Source organism: Phyllobates terribilis, unplaced genomic scaffold, assembly GCF_046119375.1.
Source record: "Phyllobates terribilis strain yellow unplaced genomic scaffold, ASM4611937v1 Scaffold_9__5_contigs__length_417890890, whole genome shotgun sequence".
NCBI classification, from domain to species: Eukaryota; Metazoa; Chordata; class Amphibia; order Anura; family Dendrobatidae; genus Phyllobates; species Phyllobates terribilis.
In genome coordinates this window covers 67,682,584-67,700,703 of record NW_027362769.1, presented here as the reverse complement: position 1 = coordinate 67,700,703, position 18,120 = coordinate 67,682,584, and positions in this window count along the sequence as shown.

The following is an 18,120-nucleotide window of genomic DNA, read 5'->3' as shown; positions in this document are numbered from 1 at the left end:
TTTAAACTTCAGCAGAAATCCAAGAACAATGGAAGAGTTAAGAAGCATTTTTAAAATTCAGCAGAATTCCGATAACAATGGAAGAGTTCAGAAGCACTTTTAAACATCAGCGGAATACCGATAACAATGGAAGAGTTGCGAAGCATTTTTAAACTTCAGCGGAATTCCGAGAACAATGGAATAGTTCCGAAGCATTTTTAAACTTCAGCATTATTTCCGGGAACAATGGAAGAGTTCCGAAGCATATTTAAACTTCAGCGGAATTTCGAGAGCAATGGAAGAGTTCCAAAGCATTTTTAAACTTCAGCGGAATTCCGGGAACAACGGAAGAGTTCCGAAGCATTTTTAAACTTCAGCGGAATTTCGAGAACAATGGAAGAGATCCGAAGCATATTTAAACTACAGCTGAATTCCGAGAGCAATGGAAGAGTTCCGAAGCATTTTTAAACGTCCGCGGAATTCCGAGAACAATGGAAAAGTTCCGAAGCATTTTTAAATTTCAGCGGAATTCCGAGAACAATGGAAGAGTTCCGAAGCATTTTTAAATTTCAGCGGAATTCCGGGAAAAATGGAGGAGTTCCGAATCATTTTTAAACTTCAGCAGAATTTCGAGAACAATGGAAGAGTTCCGAAGCATTTTTAATTGTCAGCAGAATTCCGAGAACAATGGAAGAGTTCCGAAGTATTTTTAAACTTCAGCGGAATTCCGAAAACAACGGAAGAGTTCCGAAGCATTTTTAAACTTCAGCGGAATTCCGAGAACAATGGAAGAGTTCCGAAGAATTTTTAAACTTCAGTGGAATTCCGAGAACAATGGAAGAGTTGCGAAGCATTTTTAAACTTCAGCAGAATTCCGAGAACAATGGAAGAGTTCCGAAGCATTTTTAAATGTCAGCAGAATTCCGAGAACAATTGAAGAGTTCTGAAGAACTTTTAAACGTCAACGGCATTCCGAGAACAATGGAAGAGTTACGAAGAATTTTTAAACGTCAGCGGAATTCCGAGAACAATGGAAGAGTTCGGAAGCATTTTTAAACGTCAGCGGAATTCTGGGAAAAATGGAAGAGTTCCGATGGATTTTTAAACTTCAGCGGAGTTCCCAGAACAATGGAAGAGTTCCAAAGAATTTTTAAACTTCAGCGGAATTCCGAGAACAATGGAAGATTTCCGAAGAATTTTTAAACTTCAGCAGAATTCCGATAACAATGGAAGAGTTCCGGACCATTTTTAAACTTCACCGGCATTCCGAGAACAAAGGAAGAGTTCCAAAGCATTTTTAAGCTTCAGCGGAATTCCGGGAACAATGGAAGAGTTCTGAAGGATTTTTAAATGTCAGCGGAATTCCGGGAACAATGGAAGAGTTCCGAAGAATTTTTAAACTTCAGCAGAATTCCGAGAACAATGGAAGAGTTCCGAAGCATTTTTGAATGTCAGCAGAATTCCGAGAACAATTCAAGAGTTTCGAAGCATGTTTAAATGTCAACGGAATTCCAAAAACAATGGAAGAGTTCCGAAGCATTTTTAAACTTCAGCGGAATTCCGAGAAAAAAGGAAGACTTCCGAAGCATTTTTAAACGTCAACGGAATTCCAAGAACAATGGAAGAGTTCCGAAGCATTTTTAAACGTCAACGGAATTCCGAGAACAATGGAAAAGTTCCGAAGCATTTTTCAACTTCAGCGGATTTCTGAAACCAATGGATGAGTTCCGAAGCATTTTTAAACTTCAGCGGAATTCCGGGAACAACGGAAGAGTTCTGAAGCATTTTTAAACTTCAGCGGAATTCAGAGAACAATGCAACAGTTCCGAAGAATTTTTAAACATCAGCGGAATTCCGAGAAGCATTATTCAACTTCAGCAGATTTGCGAGAAAAATGGAAGAGTACCGAAGCATTTTTAAACTTCAGCGGAATTCAAGGATCAACGGAAGAGTTCCGAAGCATTTTTAAACTTCAGCGGAATTCCGAGAACAATGGAAGAGTTCCGAAGCATTTTAAATGTCAGCGGAATTCTGAGAACAATGGAAGAGTTCCAAGCATTTTTAAACTTCAGAAGAATTCCGAGAACAATGGAAGAGTTCCGAAGCATTTTTAAACTTCAGCAGAATTCTGAGAACAATGGAAGAGTACCGAACCATTTTTAAACGTCAGCAGAATACCAATAACAATGGAAGAGTTACGAAGCATTTTTAAACGTCAACGGAATTACGAGAACAATGGAAGAATTCCGAAGTATTTTTAAACTTCAGCGGAATTCCGAGAACAATGGAAGAGTTTCGAATCATTTTTAAACTTCAGCGTAATTCCGGGATCAATGGAAGAGTTCCTAAGCATATTTAAACTTCAGCGGAATTCCGGGAACAATGGAAGAGTTCCGAAGCATTTTTAAATTTCAGCGTAATTCCGGGAACAATGGAAGAGTTCCAAAGCATTTTTAAGCGTCAACTGAATTCCGAGAACAATGGAAGAGTTCCGAAGAATTTTTAAACTTCAGCGGAATTCCGAGAACAATGGAAGAGTTCCGAAACATTTTTAAACTTCAGCAGAATTCAGGGAAACATGGAAGAGTTCCAAAGCATTTTTAAACTCCAGCAGATTTCCGAGAGCAATGGAGGAGTTCCGAAGCATTTTTAAATATCAGCAGAATTCCGCGAACAATTGAAGAGTTCCGAAGCATTTTTAAACGACAATGGAATTCCGAGAACAATGGTAGAGTTCTGAAGCATTTTTAAACGTCAGCGGCATTGCGAAAACAATGGTAGAGTTCCGAAGCATTTTTAAATATCAGCAGAATTCCGCGAACAATTGAAGAGTTCCGAAGCATTTTTAAACGTCAGCGGAATTCCGAGAACAATGGAAGAGTTCGGAAGCATTTTTAAACGTCAGAGGAATTCTGAGAACAATGGAAGAGTTCCGAGCATTTTTAAACTTCAGCAGAAATCCAAGAACAATGGAAGAGTTAAGAAGCATTTTTAAAATTCAGCAGAATTCCGATAACAATGGAAGAGTTCAGAAGCACTTTTAAACATCAGCGGAATACCGATAACAATGGAAGAGTTGCGAAGCATTTTTAAACTTCAGCGGAATTCCGAGAACAATGGAATAGTTCCGAAGCATTTTTAAACTTCAGCATTATTTCCGGGAACAATGGAAGAGTTCCGAAGCATATTTAAACTTCAGCGGAATTTCGAGAGCAATGGAAGAGTTCCAAAGCATTTTTAAACTTCAGCGGAATTCCGGGAACAACGGAAGAGTTCCGAAGCATTTTTAAACTTCAGCGGAATTTCGAGAACAATGGAAGAGATCCGAAGCATATTTAAACTACAGCTGAATTCCGAGAGCAATGGAAGAGTTCCGAAGCATTTTTAAACGTCCGCGGAATTCCGAGAACAATGGAAAAGTTCCGAAGCATTTTTAAATTTCAGCGGAATTCCGAGAACAATGGAAGAGTTCCGAAGCATTTTTAAATTTCAGCGGAATTCCGGGAAAAATGGAGGAGTTCCGAATCATTTTTAAACTTCAGCAGAATTTCGAGAACAATGGAAGAGTTCCGAAGCATTTTTAATTGTCAGCAGAATTCCGAGAACAATGGAAGAGTTCCGAAGTATTTTTAAACTTCAGCGGAATTCCGAAAACAACGGAAGAGTTCCGAAGCATTTTTAAACTTCAGCGGAATTCCGAGAACAATGGAAGAGTTCCGAAGAATTTTTAAACTTCAGTGGAATTCCGAGAACAATGGAAGAGTTGCGAAGCATTTTTAAACTTCAGCAGAATTCCGAGAACAATGGAAGAGTTCCGAAGCATTTTTAAATGTCAGCAGAATTCCGAGAACAATTGAAGAGTTCTGAAGAACTTTTAAACGTCAACGGCATTCCGAGAACAATGGAAGAGTTACGAAGAATTTTTAAACGTCAGCGGAATTCCGAGAACAATGGAAGAGTTCGGAAGCATTTTTAAACGTCAGCGGAATTCTGGGAAAAATGGAAGAGTTCCGATGGATTTTTAAACTTCAGCGGAGTTCCCAGAACAATGGAAGAGTTCCAAAGAATTTTTAAACTTCAGCGGAATTCCGAGAACAATGGAAGATTTCCGAAGAATTTTTAAACTTCAGCAGAATTCCGATAACAATGGAATAGTTCCGGACCATTTTTAAACTTCACCGGCATTCCGAGAACAATGGAAGAATTCCGAAGTATTTTTAAACTTCAGCGGAATTCCGAGAACAATGGAAGAGTTTCGAATCATTTTTAAACTTCAGCGTAATTCCGGGATCAATGGAAGAGTTCCTAAGCATATTTAAACTTCAGCGGAATTCCGGGAACAATGGAAGAGTTCCGAAGCATTTTTAAATTTCAGCGTAATTCCGGGAACAATGGAAGAGTTCCAAAGCATTTTTAAGCGTCAACTGAATTCCGAGAACAATGGAAGAGTTCCGAAGAATTTTTAAACTTCAGCGGAATTCCGAGAACAATGGAAGAGTTCCGAAACATTTTTAAACTTCAGCAGAATTCAGGGAAACATGGAAGAGTTCCAAAGCATTTTTAAACTCCAGCAGATTTCCGAGAGCAATGGAGGAGTTTCGAAGCATTTTTAAATATCAGCAGAATTCCGCGAACAATTGAAGAGTTCCGAAGCATTTTTAAACGTCAATGGAATTCCGAGAACAATGGTAGAGTTCCGAAGCATTTTTAAACGTCAGCGGCATTGCGAAAACAATGGTAGAGTTCCGAAGCATTTTTAAATATCAGCAGAATTCCGCGAACAATTGAAGAGTTCCGAAGAATTTTTAAACGTCAGCGGAATTCCGAGAACAATGGAAGAGTTCGGAACCATTTTTAAACGTCAGCGGAATTCTGAGAACAATGGAAGAGTTCCGAGCATTTTTAAACTTCAGCAGAAATCCGAGAACAAGGGAATAGTTAAGAAGCATTTTTAAAATTCAGCAGAATTCCGATAACAACGGAAGAGTTCAGAAGCATTTTTAAACGTCAGCGGAATACCGATAACAATGGAAGAGTTCCGAAGCATTTTTAAACGTCAACGGAATTCCGAGAACAATGGAAGAGTTGCGAAGCATTTTTAAACTTCAGCGGAATTTCGAGAACAATGGAAGAGTTCCGAAGCATTTTTAAACTTCAGCATTATTTCCGGGAACAATGGAAGAGTTCCGAAGCATATTTAAACTTCAGCGGAATTTTCGAGAGCAATGGAAGAGTTCCAAAGCATTTTTAAACTTCAGCGGTATTCCGGGAACAACGGAAGAGTTCCGAAGCATTTTTAAACTTCAGCGGAATTTCGAGAACAATGGAAGAGATCCGAAGCATATATAAACTACAGCTGAATTCCGAGAGCAATGGAAGAGTTCCGAAGCATTTTTAAACGTCCGCGGAATTCCGAGAACAATGGAAAAGTTCCGAAGCATTTTTAAATTTCAGCGGAATTCCGAGAACAATGGAAGAGTTCCGAAGCATTTTTAAATTTCAGAGGAATTCCGGGAAAAATGGAGGAGTTCCGAAGCATTTTTAAACTTCAACAGAATTTTGAGAACAATGGAAGAGTTCCGAAGCATTTTTAATTGTCAGCAGAATTCCGAGAACAATGGAAGAGTTCCGAAGCATTTTTAAACTTCAGCGGAATTCCGAAAACAACGGAAGAGTTCCGAAGCATTTCTAAACTTCAGCGGAATTCCGAGAACAATGGAAGAGTTCCGAAGAATTTTTAAACTTCAGTGGAATTCCGAGAACAATGGAAGAGTTGCGAAGCATTTTTAAACTTCAGCAGAATTCCGAGAACAATGGAAGAGTTCTGAAGCATTTTTAAATGTCAGCAGAATTCCGAGAACAATTGAAGAGTTCTGAAGAACTTTTAAACGTCAACGGCATTCCGAGAACAATGGAAGAGTTACGAAGAATTTTTAAACGTCAGCGGAATTCCGAGAACAATGGAAGAGTTCGGAAGCATTTATAAACATCAGCGGAATTCTGAGAACAATGCAAGAGTTCCGAGCATTTTTAAACTTCAGCGTAATTCCGAGTACAATGGAAGAGTTCCGAAGCATTTTTAAACGTCAGCGGAATACCGATAACAATGGAAGAGTTCCGAAGCATTTTTAAACGTCAACGGAATTCCGAGAACAATGGAAGAGTTGCGAAGCATTTTTAAACTTCAGCGGAATTCCAAGAACAATGGAAGAGTTCCGAAGCATTTTTAAACTTCAGCATAATTCCGGGAACAATGGAAAAGTTCCGAAGCATATTTAAACTTCAGCGGAATTTCGAGAACAATGGATGAGTTCCGAAGCATTTTTAAACTTCAGCGTAATTCCGGCAACAACGGAAGAGTTCCGAAGCATTTTTAATCTTCAGCGGAATTTTAAGAACAATGGAAGAGTTCCGAAGCATTTTTAAACTTCAGCGGAATTCCAAGAACAATGGAAGAGTTCCGAAGCATTTTTTAACGTCAGCGGAATTCCAAGAACAATGGAAAAGTTCCGAAGCATATTTAAACTTCAGCAGAATTCCGAGAACAATGGAAGAGTTCTGAAGCATTTTTAAATTTCAGCTGAATTCCGGGAAAAATGGAGGAGTTCCGAAGCATTTTTAAACTTCAGCAGAATTTTGAGAATAATGGAAGAGTTCCGAAGCATTTTTAAATGTCAGCAGAATTCCGAGAACAATTGAAGTGTTCCGAAGCATTTTTAAACGTCAGCGCAATTCCGAGAACAATGGAAGAGTTCCGAAGCATTTTTAAACGTCAGCAGAATTCCGTTAACAATGGAAGAGTTCCGAAGCATTTTTAAACTTCAGCGTAATTCCGGGAAAAATGGAAGAGTTCCGATGCATTTTTAAACTTCAGCGGAATTCCCAAAACAATGGAAGAGTTCCAAAGAATTTTTAAACTTCAGCGGAATTCCGAGAACAATGGAAGAGTTCCGAAGAATTTTTAAACTTCAGCAGAATTCCGATAACAATGGAAAAGTTCCGGACCATTTTTAAACTTCAGCGGCATTCCGAGAACAAAGGAAGAGTTCCAAAGCATTTTTAAGCTTCAGCGGAATTCCAGGAACAATGGAAGAGTTCTGAAGCATTTTTAAATGTCAGCGGAATTCCGGGAACAATGGAAGAGTTCAGAAGCATTTTTAAACTTCAGCAGAATTCCGAGAACAATGGAAGAGTTCCGAAGCATTTTTGAATGTCAGCAGAATTCCGAGAACAATTCAAGAGTTTCGAAGCATGTTTAAACGTCAACGGAATTCCAAGAACAATTGAAGAGTTCCGAAGCATTTTTAAACGTCAACGGAATTCCAAAAACAATGGAAGAGTTCCGAAGCATTTTTAAACTTCAGCGGAATTCCGAGAAAAAAGGAAGACTTCCGAAGCATTTTTAAACGTCAACGGAATTCCAAGAACAAGGGAAGAGTTCCGAAGCATTTTTAAACGTCAACGGAATTCCGAGAACAATGGAAAAGTTCCGAAGCATTTTTCAACTTCAGCGGATTTCTGAGACCAGTGGATGAGCTCCGAAGCATTTTTAAAGGTCAACGGAATTCCAAAAACAATGGAAGAGTTCCGAAGCATTTTTAAACGTCAACGGAATTCCAAAAACAATGGAAGAGTTCCGAAGCATTTTTAAACTTCAGCGGAATTCCTCGAACAAAGGAAGAGTTCCGAAGCATTTTTAAACTTCAGCGTTATTCCGGGAACAATTGAAGAGTTACGAAGCATTTTTAAACGTCAAAGGAATTCCGAGAACAATGGAAAAGGTCAGAAGCAGTTTTCAACTTCAGCGGATTTTCGAGAACAATGGAAGAGTTCAGAAGCATTTTTAAACTTCAGCGGAATTCCGAGAAAAATGGAAGAGTTCTGAAGCATTTTTAAACTTCAGAGGAATTCTGAGAACAATGGAAGAGTTCCGAAGCATTTTTAAACTTCAGCGGAATTCCGGGATCAACGGAAGAGTTCCGAAGCATTTTTAAACTTCAGCGGAATTCCGAGAACAATGGAAGAGTTTCGAAGCATTTTTAAACTTCAGCGGATTTCTGAGAACAATGGAAGAGTTCCGAAGCATTTTTAAATGTTAGCAGAATTCCGAAAACAATGGAAGAGTTCCGAAGCATTTTTAAATGTCAACGGATTTCTGAGAACAATGGAAGAGTTCCGAAGCATTTTTAAACGTCAGCGTAATTCCGAAAATAATGGAACAGTTCCGAAGCATTTTTAAACGTCAACCGAAATCCGAGAACAATGGAAGAGTTCTGAAGCATTTGTAAACTTCAGCGGAATTCCGAGAACAATGGAAGAGTTCCGAAGCTTTTTTAAACTTCAGTGGAATTCCGGAAACTATGGAAGAGTTCCGAAGCATTGTTAAACTTCAGCAGAAATCCGATAACAATGGAAGAGTTCCGAAACATTTTTAAATGTCAGCAGAATTCCGAGAACAATTGAAGAGCTCCGAAGCATTTTTAAACGTAAACGGAATTCCGAAAACAATGGAAGAATTCCGAAGCATTTTTAAACGTCAGCGGAATTCCGATAACAATGGAAGAGTTCCGAAGCATTTTTAAACGTCAACGGAATTCCGAGAACAATGGAAGAGTTCCGAAGCATTTTTAAACTTCAGCGGAATTCTGAGAACAAAGGACGAGTTCCAAAGCATTTTTAAACTTCAGCGTAATTCCGGGAACAATAGGAGAGTTCCGAAGCATTTTTAAACTTCAGCGGAATTCCCAGAACAAATGAAGAGTTCCGAAGCATTTTTAAACTTCAGCAGAATTCCGAGAACAATGGAAGAGTTCTGAAGCATTTTTAAACGTCATCGGAATTCCGAGAACAATGGTAGAGTTCCGAAGCATTTTTAAACGTCAGCAGAATTCCGAAAACAATGGAAGAGTTCCGAAGCATTTTTAAACTTAAGCAGAATTCCGAGAACAATGGAAGAGTTCCGAAGCATTTTTAAACGTCAGCGGAATTCAAAGAACAAAGGAAGAGTTCCGAAGCATTTTTAAACTTCAGCTGAATTCCAGGAACAATGAAAGAATTCCGAAGCATTTTTAAACTTCAGCGGAATTCCGAGAACAATGGAAGAGTTCCGAAGAATTTTTAAACTTCAGCAGAATTCCGAGAACAATTGAAGAGTTCGGAAGCATTTTTAAACGTAAACGGAATTCCGAAAACAATGGAAGAGTTCCGAAGCATTTTTAAACGTCAGCGGAATTCCGATAACAATGGAAGAGTTCCGAAGCATTTTTAAACGTCAACGGAATTCCGAGAACAATGGAAGAGTTCCGAACCATTTTTAAACTTCAGCGTAATTCCGGGAACAATAGAAGAGTTCCGAAGCATTTTTAAACTTCAGTGGAATTCCCAGAACAATGGAAGAGTTCCGAAGCATTTTTAAACTTCAGCAGAATTCAGAGAACAATGGAAGAGTTCTGAAGCATTTTTAAATGTGATCGGAATTCTGAGAACAATGGAAGAGTTCCGAAGCATTTTTAAACTTCAGCTGAATTCCGAAAACAATGGAAGTGTTCCGAAGCATTTTTAAACTTAAGCAGAATTCGGAGAACAATGGAAGAGTACCGACGCATTTTTAAACTTCAGCGGAATTCCAAGAACAAAGGAAGAGTTCCGAAGCATTTTTAAACTTCAGCTGAATTCCAGGAACAATGAAACAATTCCGAAGCATTTTTAAACTTCAGCGGAATTCCGAGAACAATGGAAGAGTTCCGAAGAATTTTTAAACTTCAGCAGAATTCCAATAACAATGGAAGAGTTGCGGAGCATTTTTAAACTTCAGCGGAATTCCGAGAAAAAGGAAGAGTTCCGAAGCATTTTTAAGCTTCAGTGGAATTCCGGAAACAATGGAAGATTTCTGAAGAATTTTTAAACGTCAGCCGAATTCCGAGAACAATGGAAGAGTTCTGAAGCATTTTTAAATGTCAGCGGAATTCCGGGAACAATGGAAGAATTCCGAAGCATTTTTAAACTTCAGAAGAATTCCGAGAGCAATGGAAGAGTTCCGAAGCATTTTTAAATGTCAGCAGAATTCCGAGAACAATTCAAGAGTTCCGAAGCATGTTTAAACGTCAACGGAATTCCGAGAACAATTGAAGAGTTCTGAAGCATTTTTAAACTTCAGCGGAATTCCGAGAACAAAGGAAGAGTTCCGAAGCATTTTTAAGCTTCAGTGGAATTCCGGGAACAATGGAAGATTTCTGAAGAATTTTTAAACGTCAGCCGAATTCCGAGAACAATGGAAGAGTTCCGAAGCATTTTTAAATGTCAGCAGAATTCCGAGAACAATTCAAGAGTTCCGAAGCATGTTTAAACGTCAACGGAATTCCGAGAACAATTGAAGAGTTCCGAAGCATTTTTAAACTTCAGCGGAATTCCGAGAACAAAGGAAGAGTTCCAAAGCATTTTTAAACTTCAGCGTTGTTCCGGGAACAATTGAAGAGTTCCGAAGCATTTTTAAACGTCAAAGGAATTCCGAGAACAATGGAAAAGTTCAGAAGCAGTTTTCAACTTCAGCGGATTTCCGAGAACAATGGAAGAGTTCCGAACCATTTTTAAACGTCAGCGGAATTCCGATAACAATGGAAGAGTTCCGAAGCATTTTTAAACATCAACGGAATTCCGAGAACAATGGAAGAGTTCCGAAGCATTTTTAAACTTCAGCGTAATTCCGGGAACAATAGAAGAGTTCCGAAGCATTTTTAAACGTCAGCGGAATTCCAAGAACAAAGGAAGAGTTCCGAAGCATTTTTAAACTTCAGCTGAATTCCAGGAACAATGAAAGAATTCCGAAGCATTTTTAAACTTCAGCGGAATTCCGAGAACAATGGAAGAGTTCCGAAGAATTTTTAAACTTCAGCAGAATTCCGAGAACAATTGAAGAGCTCGTAAGCATTTTTAAACGTAAACGGAATTCCGAAAACAATGGAAGAGTTCCGAAGCATTTTTAAACGTCAGCGGAATTCCGATAACAATGGAAGAGTTCCGAAGCATTTTTAAAAGTCAACGGAATTCTGAGAACAATGGAAGAGTTCCGAAGCATTTTTAAACTTCAGCATAATTCCGGGAACAATAAAAGAGTTCCGAAGCATTTTTAAACTTCAGTGGAATTCCCAAAACAATGGAAGAGTTCCGAAGCATTTTTAAACTTCAGCAGAATTCCGAGAACAATGGAAGAGTTCTGAAGCATTTTTAAATGTCATCGGAATTCTGAGAACAATGGAAGAGTTCCGAAGCATTTTTAAACGTCAGCAGAATTCCGAAAACAATGGAAGAGTTCCGAAGCATTTTTAAACTTAAGCAGAATTCCGAGAACAATGGAAGAGTTCCGACGCATTTTTAAACTTCAGCGGAATTCCGAGAACAAAGGAAGAGTTCCGAAGCATTTTTAAACTTCAGCCTTGTTCCGGGAACAATTGATGAGTTCCGAAGCATTTTTAAACGTCAAAGGAATTCCGAGAACAATGGAAAAGTTCAGAAGCAGTTTTCAACTTCAGCGGATTTCCGAGAACAATGGAAGAGTTCCGAAGCATTTTTAAATGTCAGCGGAATTCCGATAACAATGGAAGAGTTCCGAAGCATTTTTAAACGTCAACGGAATTCCGAGAACAATGGAAGAGTTCCGAAGCATTTTTAAACTTCAGCGTAATTCCGGGAACAATAGAAGAGTTCCGAAGCATTTTTAAACTTCACTGGAATTCCCAGAACAATGGAAGAGTTCCGAAGCATTTTTAAACTTCAGCAGAATTCCGAGAACAATGGAAGAGTTCTGAAGCATTTTTAAATGTCATCGGAATTCTGAGAACAATGGAAGAGTTCCGAAGCATTTTTAAACTTCAGCTGAATTCCAGGAACAATGAAAGAATTCCAAAGCATTTTTAAACTTCAGCAGAATTCCGAGAACAATGGAAGAGTTCCGAAGAATTTTTAAACTTCAGCAGAATTCCAATAACAATGGAAGAGTTCCGGACCATTTTTAAACTTCAGCGGAATTCCGAGAACAAAGAAAGAGTTCCGAAGCATTTTTAAGCTTCAGTGGAATTCTGGGAACAATGGAAGATTTCTGAAGAATTTTTAAGCGTCAGCCGAATTCCGAGAACAAAGGAAGAGTTCCGAAGCATTTTTAAGCTTCAGTGGAATTCCGGGAACAATGGAAGATTTCTGAAGAATTTTTAAACGTCAGCCGAATTCCAAGAACAATGGAAGAGTTCCGAAGCATTTTTAAACTTCAGCAGAATTCCGAGAACAATGGAAGAGTTCTGAAGCATTTTTAAATGTCATCGGAATTCTGAGAACAATGGAAGAGTTCGAAGCATTTTTAAACGTCAGCAGAATTCCGAAAACAATGGAAGAGTTCCGAAGCATTTTTAAACTTAAGCAGAATTCCGAGAACAATGGAAGAGTTCCGAAGCATTTTTAAACGTCAGCGGAATTCCAAGAACAAAGGAAGAGTTCCGAAGCATTTTTAAACTTCAGCTGAATTCCAGGAACAATGAAAGAATTCCGAAGCATTTTTAAACTTCAGCGGAATTCCGAGAACAATGGAAGAGTTCCGAAGAATTTTTAAACTTCAGCAGAATTCCAATAACAATGGAAGAGTTCTGGAGCATTTTTAAACTTCAGCGGAATTCCGAGAACAAAGGAAGAGTTCCGAAGCATTTTTAAGCTTCAGTGGAATTCCGGGAACAATGGAAGATTTCTGAAGAATTTTTAAACGTCAGCCGAATTCCGAGAACAATGGAAGAGTTCCGAAGCAATTTTAAATGTCAGCGGAATTCCGGGAACAATGGAAGAATTCCGAAGCATTTTTAAACTTCAGCAGAATTCCGAGAGCAATGGAAGAGTTCCGAAGCATTTTTAAATATCAGCAGAATTCCGAGAACAATTCAAGAATTCCGAAGCATGTTTAAACGTCAACAGAATTCCGAGAACAATTGAAGAGTTCCAAAGCATTTTTAAACGTCAAAGGAATTCCGAGAACAATGGAAAAGTTCAGAAGCAGTTTTCAACTTCAGCGGATTTCCGAGAACAATGGAAGAGTTCCGAAGTGTTTTTAAACTTCAGCGGAATTCCGAAAACAACGGAAGAGTTCCGAAGCATTTTTAAACTTCAGCGGAAATCCGAGAACAATGGAAGAGTTCCGAAGCATTTTTTAACTTCAGCGAAATTCTGAGAGCAATGGAAGAGTTCTGAAGCATTTTTAAACTTCAGCGGAATTCCGGGATCAACGGAAGAGTTCCGAAGCATTTTTAAACTTCAGCGGAATTCTGAGAACAATGGAAGAGTTCCGAAGCATTTTTAAATTTCAGCGGATAGCCGAGAACAATGGAAGAGTTCCGAACCATTTTTAAATGTTAGCAGAATTCCGAGAACAATGGAAGAGTTCCGAAGCATTTTTAAATGTCAACGGATTTCCAAGAACAATGGAAGAGTTCCGAAGCATTTTTAAACGTCAGCGTAATTCCGAAAACAATGGAAGAGTTCCGAAGCCTTTTTAAACATCAACCGAATTCCGAGAACAATGGAAGAGTTCCGAAGCATTTTTAAACTTCAGTGGAATTCCGGAAACTATGGAAGAGTTCCGAAGCATGTTTAAACTTCAGCAGAATTCCGATAACAATGGAAGAGTTCCGAAACATTTTTAAATGTCAGCAGAATTCCGAGAACAATTGAAGAGTTCCGAAGCATTTTTAAACGTCAACGGAATTCCGAGAATAATGGAAGAGTTCCGAAGCATTTTTACACGTCAGCGGAATTCCGATAACAATGGAAGAGTTCCGAAGCATTTTTAAACGTCAGCGGAATTCCGAGAACAATGGAAGAGTTCCGAAGCATTTTTAAACTTCAGCAGAATTCTGAGAATAAAGGAAGAGTTCCGAAGCATTTTTAAACTTCAGCGGAATTCTGAGAATAAAGGAAGAGTTCCGAAGCATTTTTAAACTTCAGCAGAATTCCGAGAACAATGGAAGAGTTCTGAACCATTTTTAAACATCATCGGAATTCCGAGAACAATGGATGAGTTCCGAAGCATTTTTAAACATCAGCAGAATTCCGAAAGCAATGGAAGAGTTCCGAAGCATTTTTAAACGTCAGCAGAATTCCGAGAACAATGGAAGAGTTCCGAAGCATTTTTAAACTTCAGTAGAATTCCGAGAACAATGGAAGAGTTACGAAGCATTTTTAAACGTCAGCGGAATACCGATAACAATGGAAGAGTTCCGAAGCATTTTTAAACGTCAACGGAATTCCGAGAACAATGGAAGAGTTCCGAAGCATTTTTAAACTTCAGCGTAATTCCGGGAACAATAGAAGAGTTCCGAAGCATTTTTAAACTTCACTGGAATTCCCAGAACAATGGAAGAGTTCCGAAGCATTTTTAAACTTCAGCAGAATTCCGAGAACAATGGAAGAGTTCTGAAGCATTTTTAAATGTCATCGGAATTCTGAGAACAATGGAAGAGTTCCGAAGCATTTTTAAACTTCAGCTGAATTCCAGGAACAATGAAAGAATTCCAAAGCATTTTTAAACTTCAGCAGAATTCCGAGAACAATGGAAGAGTTCCGAAGAATTTTTAAACTTCAGCAGAATTCCAATAACAATGGAAGAGTTCCGGACCATTTTTAAACTTCAGCGGAATTCCGAGAACAAAGAAAGAGTTCCGAAGCATTTTTAAGCTTCAGTGGAATTCTGGGAACAATGGAAGATTTCTGAAGAATTTTTAAGCGTCAGCCGAATTCCGAGAACAAAGGAAGAGTTCCGAAGCATTTTTAAGCTTCAGTGGAATTCCGGGAACAATGGAAGATTTCTGAAGAATTTTTAAACGTCAGCCGAATTCCAAGAACAATGGAAGAGTTCCGAAGCATTTTTAAACTTCAGCAGAATTCCGAGAACAATGGAAGAGTTCTGAAGCATTTTTAAATGTCATCGGAATTCTGAGAACAATGGAAGAGTTCGAAGCATTTTTAAACGTCAGCAGAATTCCGAAAACAATGGAAGAGTTCCGAAGCATTTTTAAACTTAAGCAGAATTCCGAGAACAATGGAAGAGTTCCGAAGCATTTTTAAACGTCAGCGGAATTCCAAGAACAAAGGAAGAGTTCCGAAGCATTTTTAAACTTCAGCTGAATTCCAGGAACAATGAAAGAATTCCGAAGCATTTTTAAACTTCAGCGGAATTCCGAGAACAATGGAAGAGTTCCGAAGAATTTTTAAACTTCAGCAGAATTCCAATAACAATGGAAGAGTTCTGGAGCATTTTTAAACTTCAGCGGAATTCCGAGAACAAAGGAAGAGTTCCGAAGCATTTTTAAGCTTCAGTGGAATTCCGGGAACAATGGAAGATTTCTGAAGAATTTTTAAACGTCAGCCGAATTCCGAGAACAATGGAAGAGTTCCGAAGCAATTTTAAATGTCAGCGGAATTCCGGGAACAATGGAAGAATTCCGAAGCATTTTTAAACTTCAGCAGAATTCCGAGAGCAATGGAAGAGTTCCGAAGCATTTTTAAATATCAGCAGAATTCCGAGAACAATTCAAGAATTCCGAAGCATGTTTAAACGTCAACAGAATTCCGCGAACAATTGAAGAGTTCCAAAGCATTTTTAAACGTCAAAGGAATTCCGAGAACAATGGAAAAGTTCAGAAGCAGTTTTCAACTTCAGCGGATTTCCGAGAACAATGGAAGAGTTCCGAAGTGTTTTTAAACTTCAGCGGAATTCCGAAAACAACGGAAGAGTTCCGAAGCATTTTTAAACTTCAGCGGAAATCCGAGAACAATGGAAGAGTTCCGAAGCATTTTTTAACTTCAGCGAAATTCTGAGAGCAATGGAAGAGTTCTGAAGCATTTTTAAACTTCAGCGGAATTCCGGGATCAACGGAAGAGTTCCGAAGCATTTTTAAACTTCAGCGGAATTCTGAGAACAATGGAAGAGTTCCGAAGCATTTTTAAATTTCAGCGGATAGCCGAGAACAATGGAAGAGTTCCGAACCATTTTTAAATGTTAGCAGAATTCCGAGAACAATGGAAGAGTTCCGAAGCATTTTTAAATGTCAACGGATTTCCAAGAACAATGGAAGAGTTCCGAAGCATTTTTAAACGTCAGCGTAATTCCGAAAACAATGGAAGAGTTCCGAAGCCTTTTTAAACATCAACCGAATTCCGAGAACAATGGAAGAGTTCCGAAGCATTTTTAAACTTCAGTGGAATTCCGGAAACTATGGAAGAGTTCCGAAGCATGTTTAAACTTCAGCAGAATTCCGATAACAATGGAAGAGTTCCGAAACATTTTTAAATGTCAGCAGAATTCCGAGAACAATTGAAGAGTTCCGAAGCATTTTTAAACGTCAACGGAATTCCGAGAATAATGGAAGAGTTCCGAAGCATTTTTACACGTCAGCGGAATTCCGATAACAATGGAAGAGTTCCGAAGCATTTTTAAACGTCAGCGGAATTCCGAGAACAATGGAAGAGTTCCGAAGCATTTTTAAACTTCAGCAGAATTCTGAGAATAAAGGAAGAGTTCCGAAGCATTTTTAAACTTCAGCGGAATTCTGAGAATAAAGGAAGAGTTCCGAAGCATTTTTAAACTTCAGCAGAATTCCGAGAACAATGGAAGAGTTCTGAACCATTTTTAAACATCATCGGAATTCCGAGAACAATGGAAGAGTTCCGAAGCATTTTTAAACATCAGCAGAATTCCGAAAGCAATGGAAGAGTTCCGAAGCATTTTTAAACTTAAGCAGAATTCCGAGAACAATGGAAGAGTTCCGAAGCATTTTTAAACTTCAGTAGAATTCCGAGAACAATGGAAGAGTTACGAAGCATTTTTAAACGTCAGCGGAATACCGATAACAATGGAAGAGTTCCGAAGCATTTTTAAACGTCAACGGAATTCCGAGAACAATGGAAGAGTTGCGAAGCATTTTTAAACTTCAGCGGAATTCCGAGAACAATGGAAGAGTTCCGAAGCATTTTTAAACTTCAGCATAATTCCGGGAACAATGGAAGAGTTCCGAAGCATATTTAAACTTCAGCGGAATTCGGCGAACAAAGGAAGAGTTCCGAAGCATTTTTAAACTTCAGCGTTATTCCGGGAACAATGGAAGAGTTCTGAAGCATTTTAAATGCCAGCGGAATTCTGAGAACAATGGAAGAGTTCCAAGCATTTTTAAACTTCAGAAGAATTCCGAGAACAATGGAAGAGTTCCAAAGCATTTTTAAACTTCAGCAGAATTCCGAGAACAATGGAAGAGTACCGAAGCATTTTTAAATGTCAGCGGAATACCGATAACAATGGAAGAGTTACGAAGCATTTTTAAACGTCAACGGAATTCCGAGAACAATGGAAGAATTCCGAAGTATTTTTAAACTTCAGCGGAATTCCGAGAACAATGGAAGAGTTTCGAAGCATTTTTAAACTTCAGCGTAATTCCGGGATCAATGGAATAGTTCCTAAGCATATTTAAACTTCAGCGGAATTCCGGTAACAATGGAAGAGTTCCGAAGCATTTTTAAATTTCAGCGTAATTCCGGGAACAATGGAAGAGTTCCAAAGCATTTTTAAGCGTCAACTGAATTCCGAGAACAATGGAAGAGTTCCGAAGCATTTTTAAACTTCAGCGGAATTCCGAGAACAATGGAAGAGTTCCGAAACATTTTTAAACTTCAGCAGAATTCAGGGAAACATGGAAGAGTTCCAAAGCATTTTTAAACTCCAGCAGATTTACGAGAGTATTGGAGGAGTTCCGAAGCATTTTTAAATATCAGCAGAATTCCGCGAACAATTTAAGAGTTCCGAAGCAATTTTAAACGTCAATGGAATTCCGAGAACAATGGTAGAGTTCCGAAGCATTTTTAAAAGTCAGCGGCATTGCGAAAACAATGGTAGAGTTCCGAAGCATTTTTAAATATCAGCAGAATTCCGCGAACAATTGAAGAGTTCCGAAGCATTATTAAACGTCAGCGGAATTCCGAGAACAATGGAAGAGTTCGGAAGCATTTTTAAACGTCAGCGGAATTCTGAGAGCATTGGAAGAGTTCCGAGCATTTTTAAACTTCAGCAGAATTCCGAGAACAATGGAAGAGTTCCGAAGCATTTTTAAAATTCAGCAG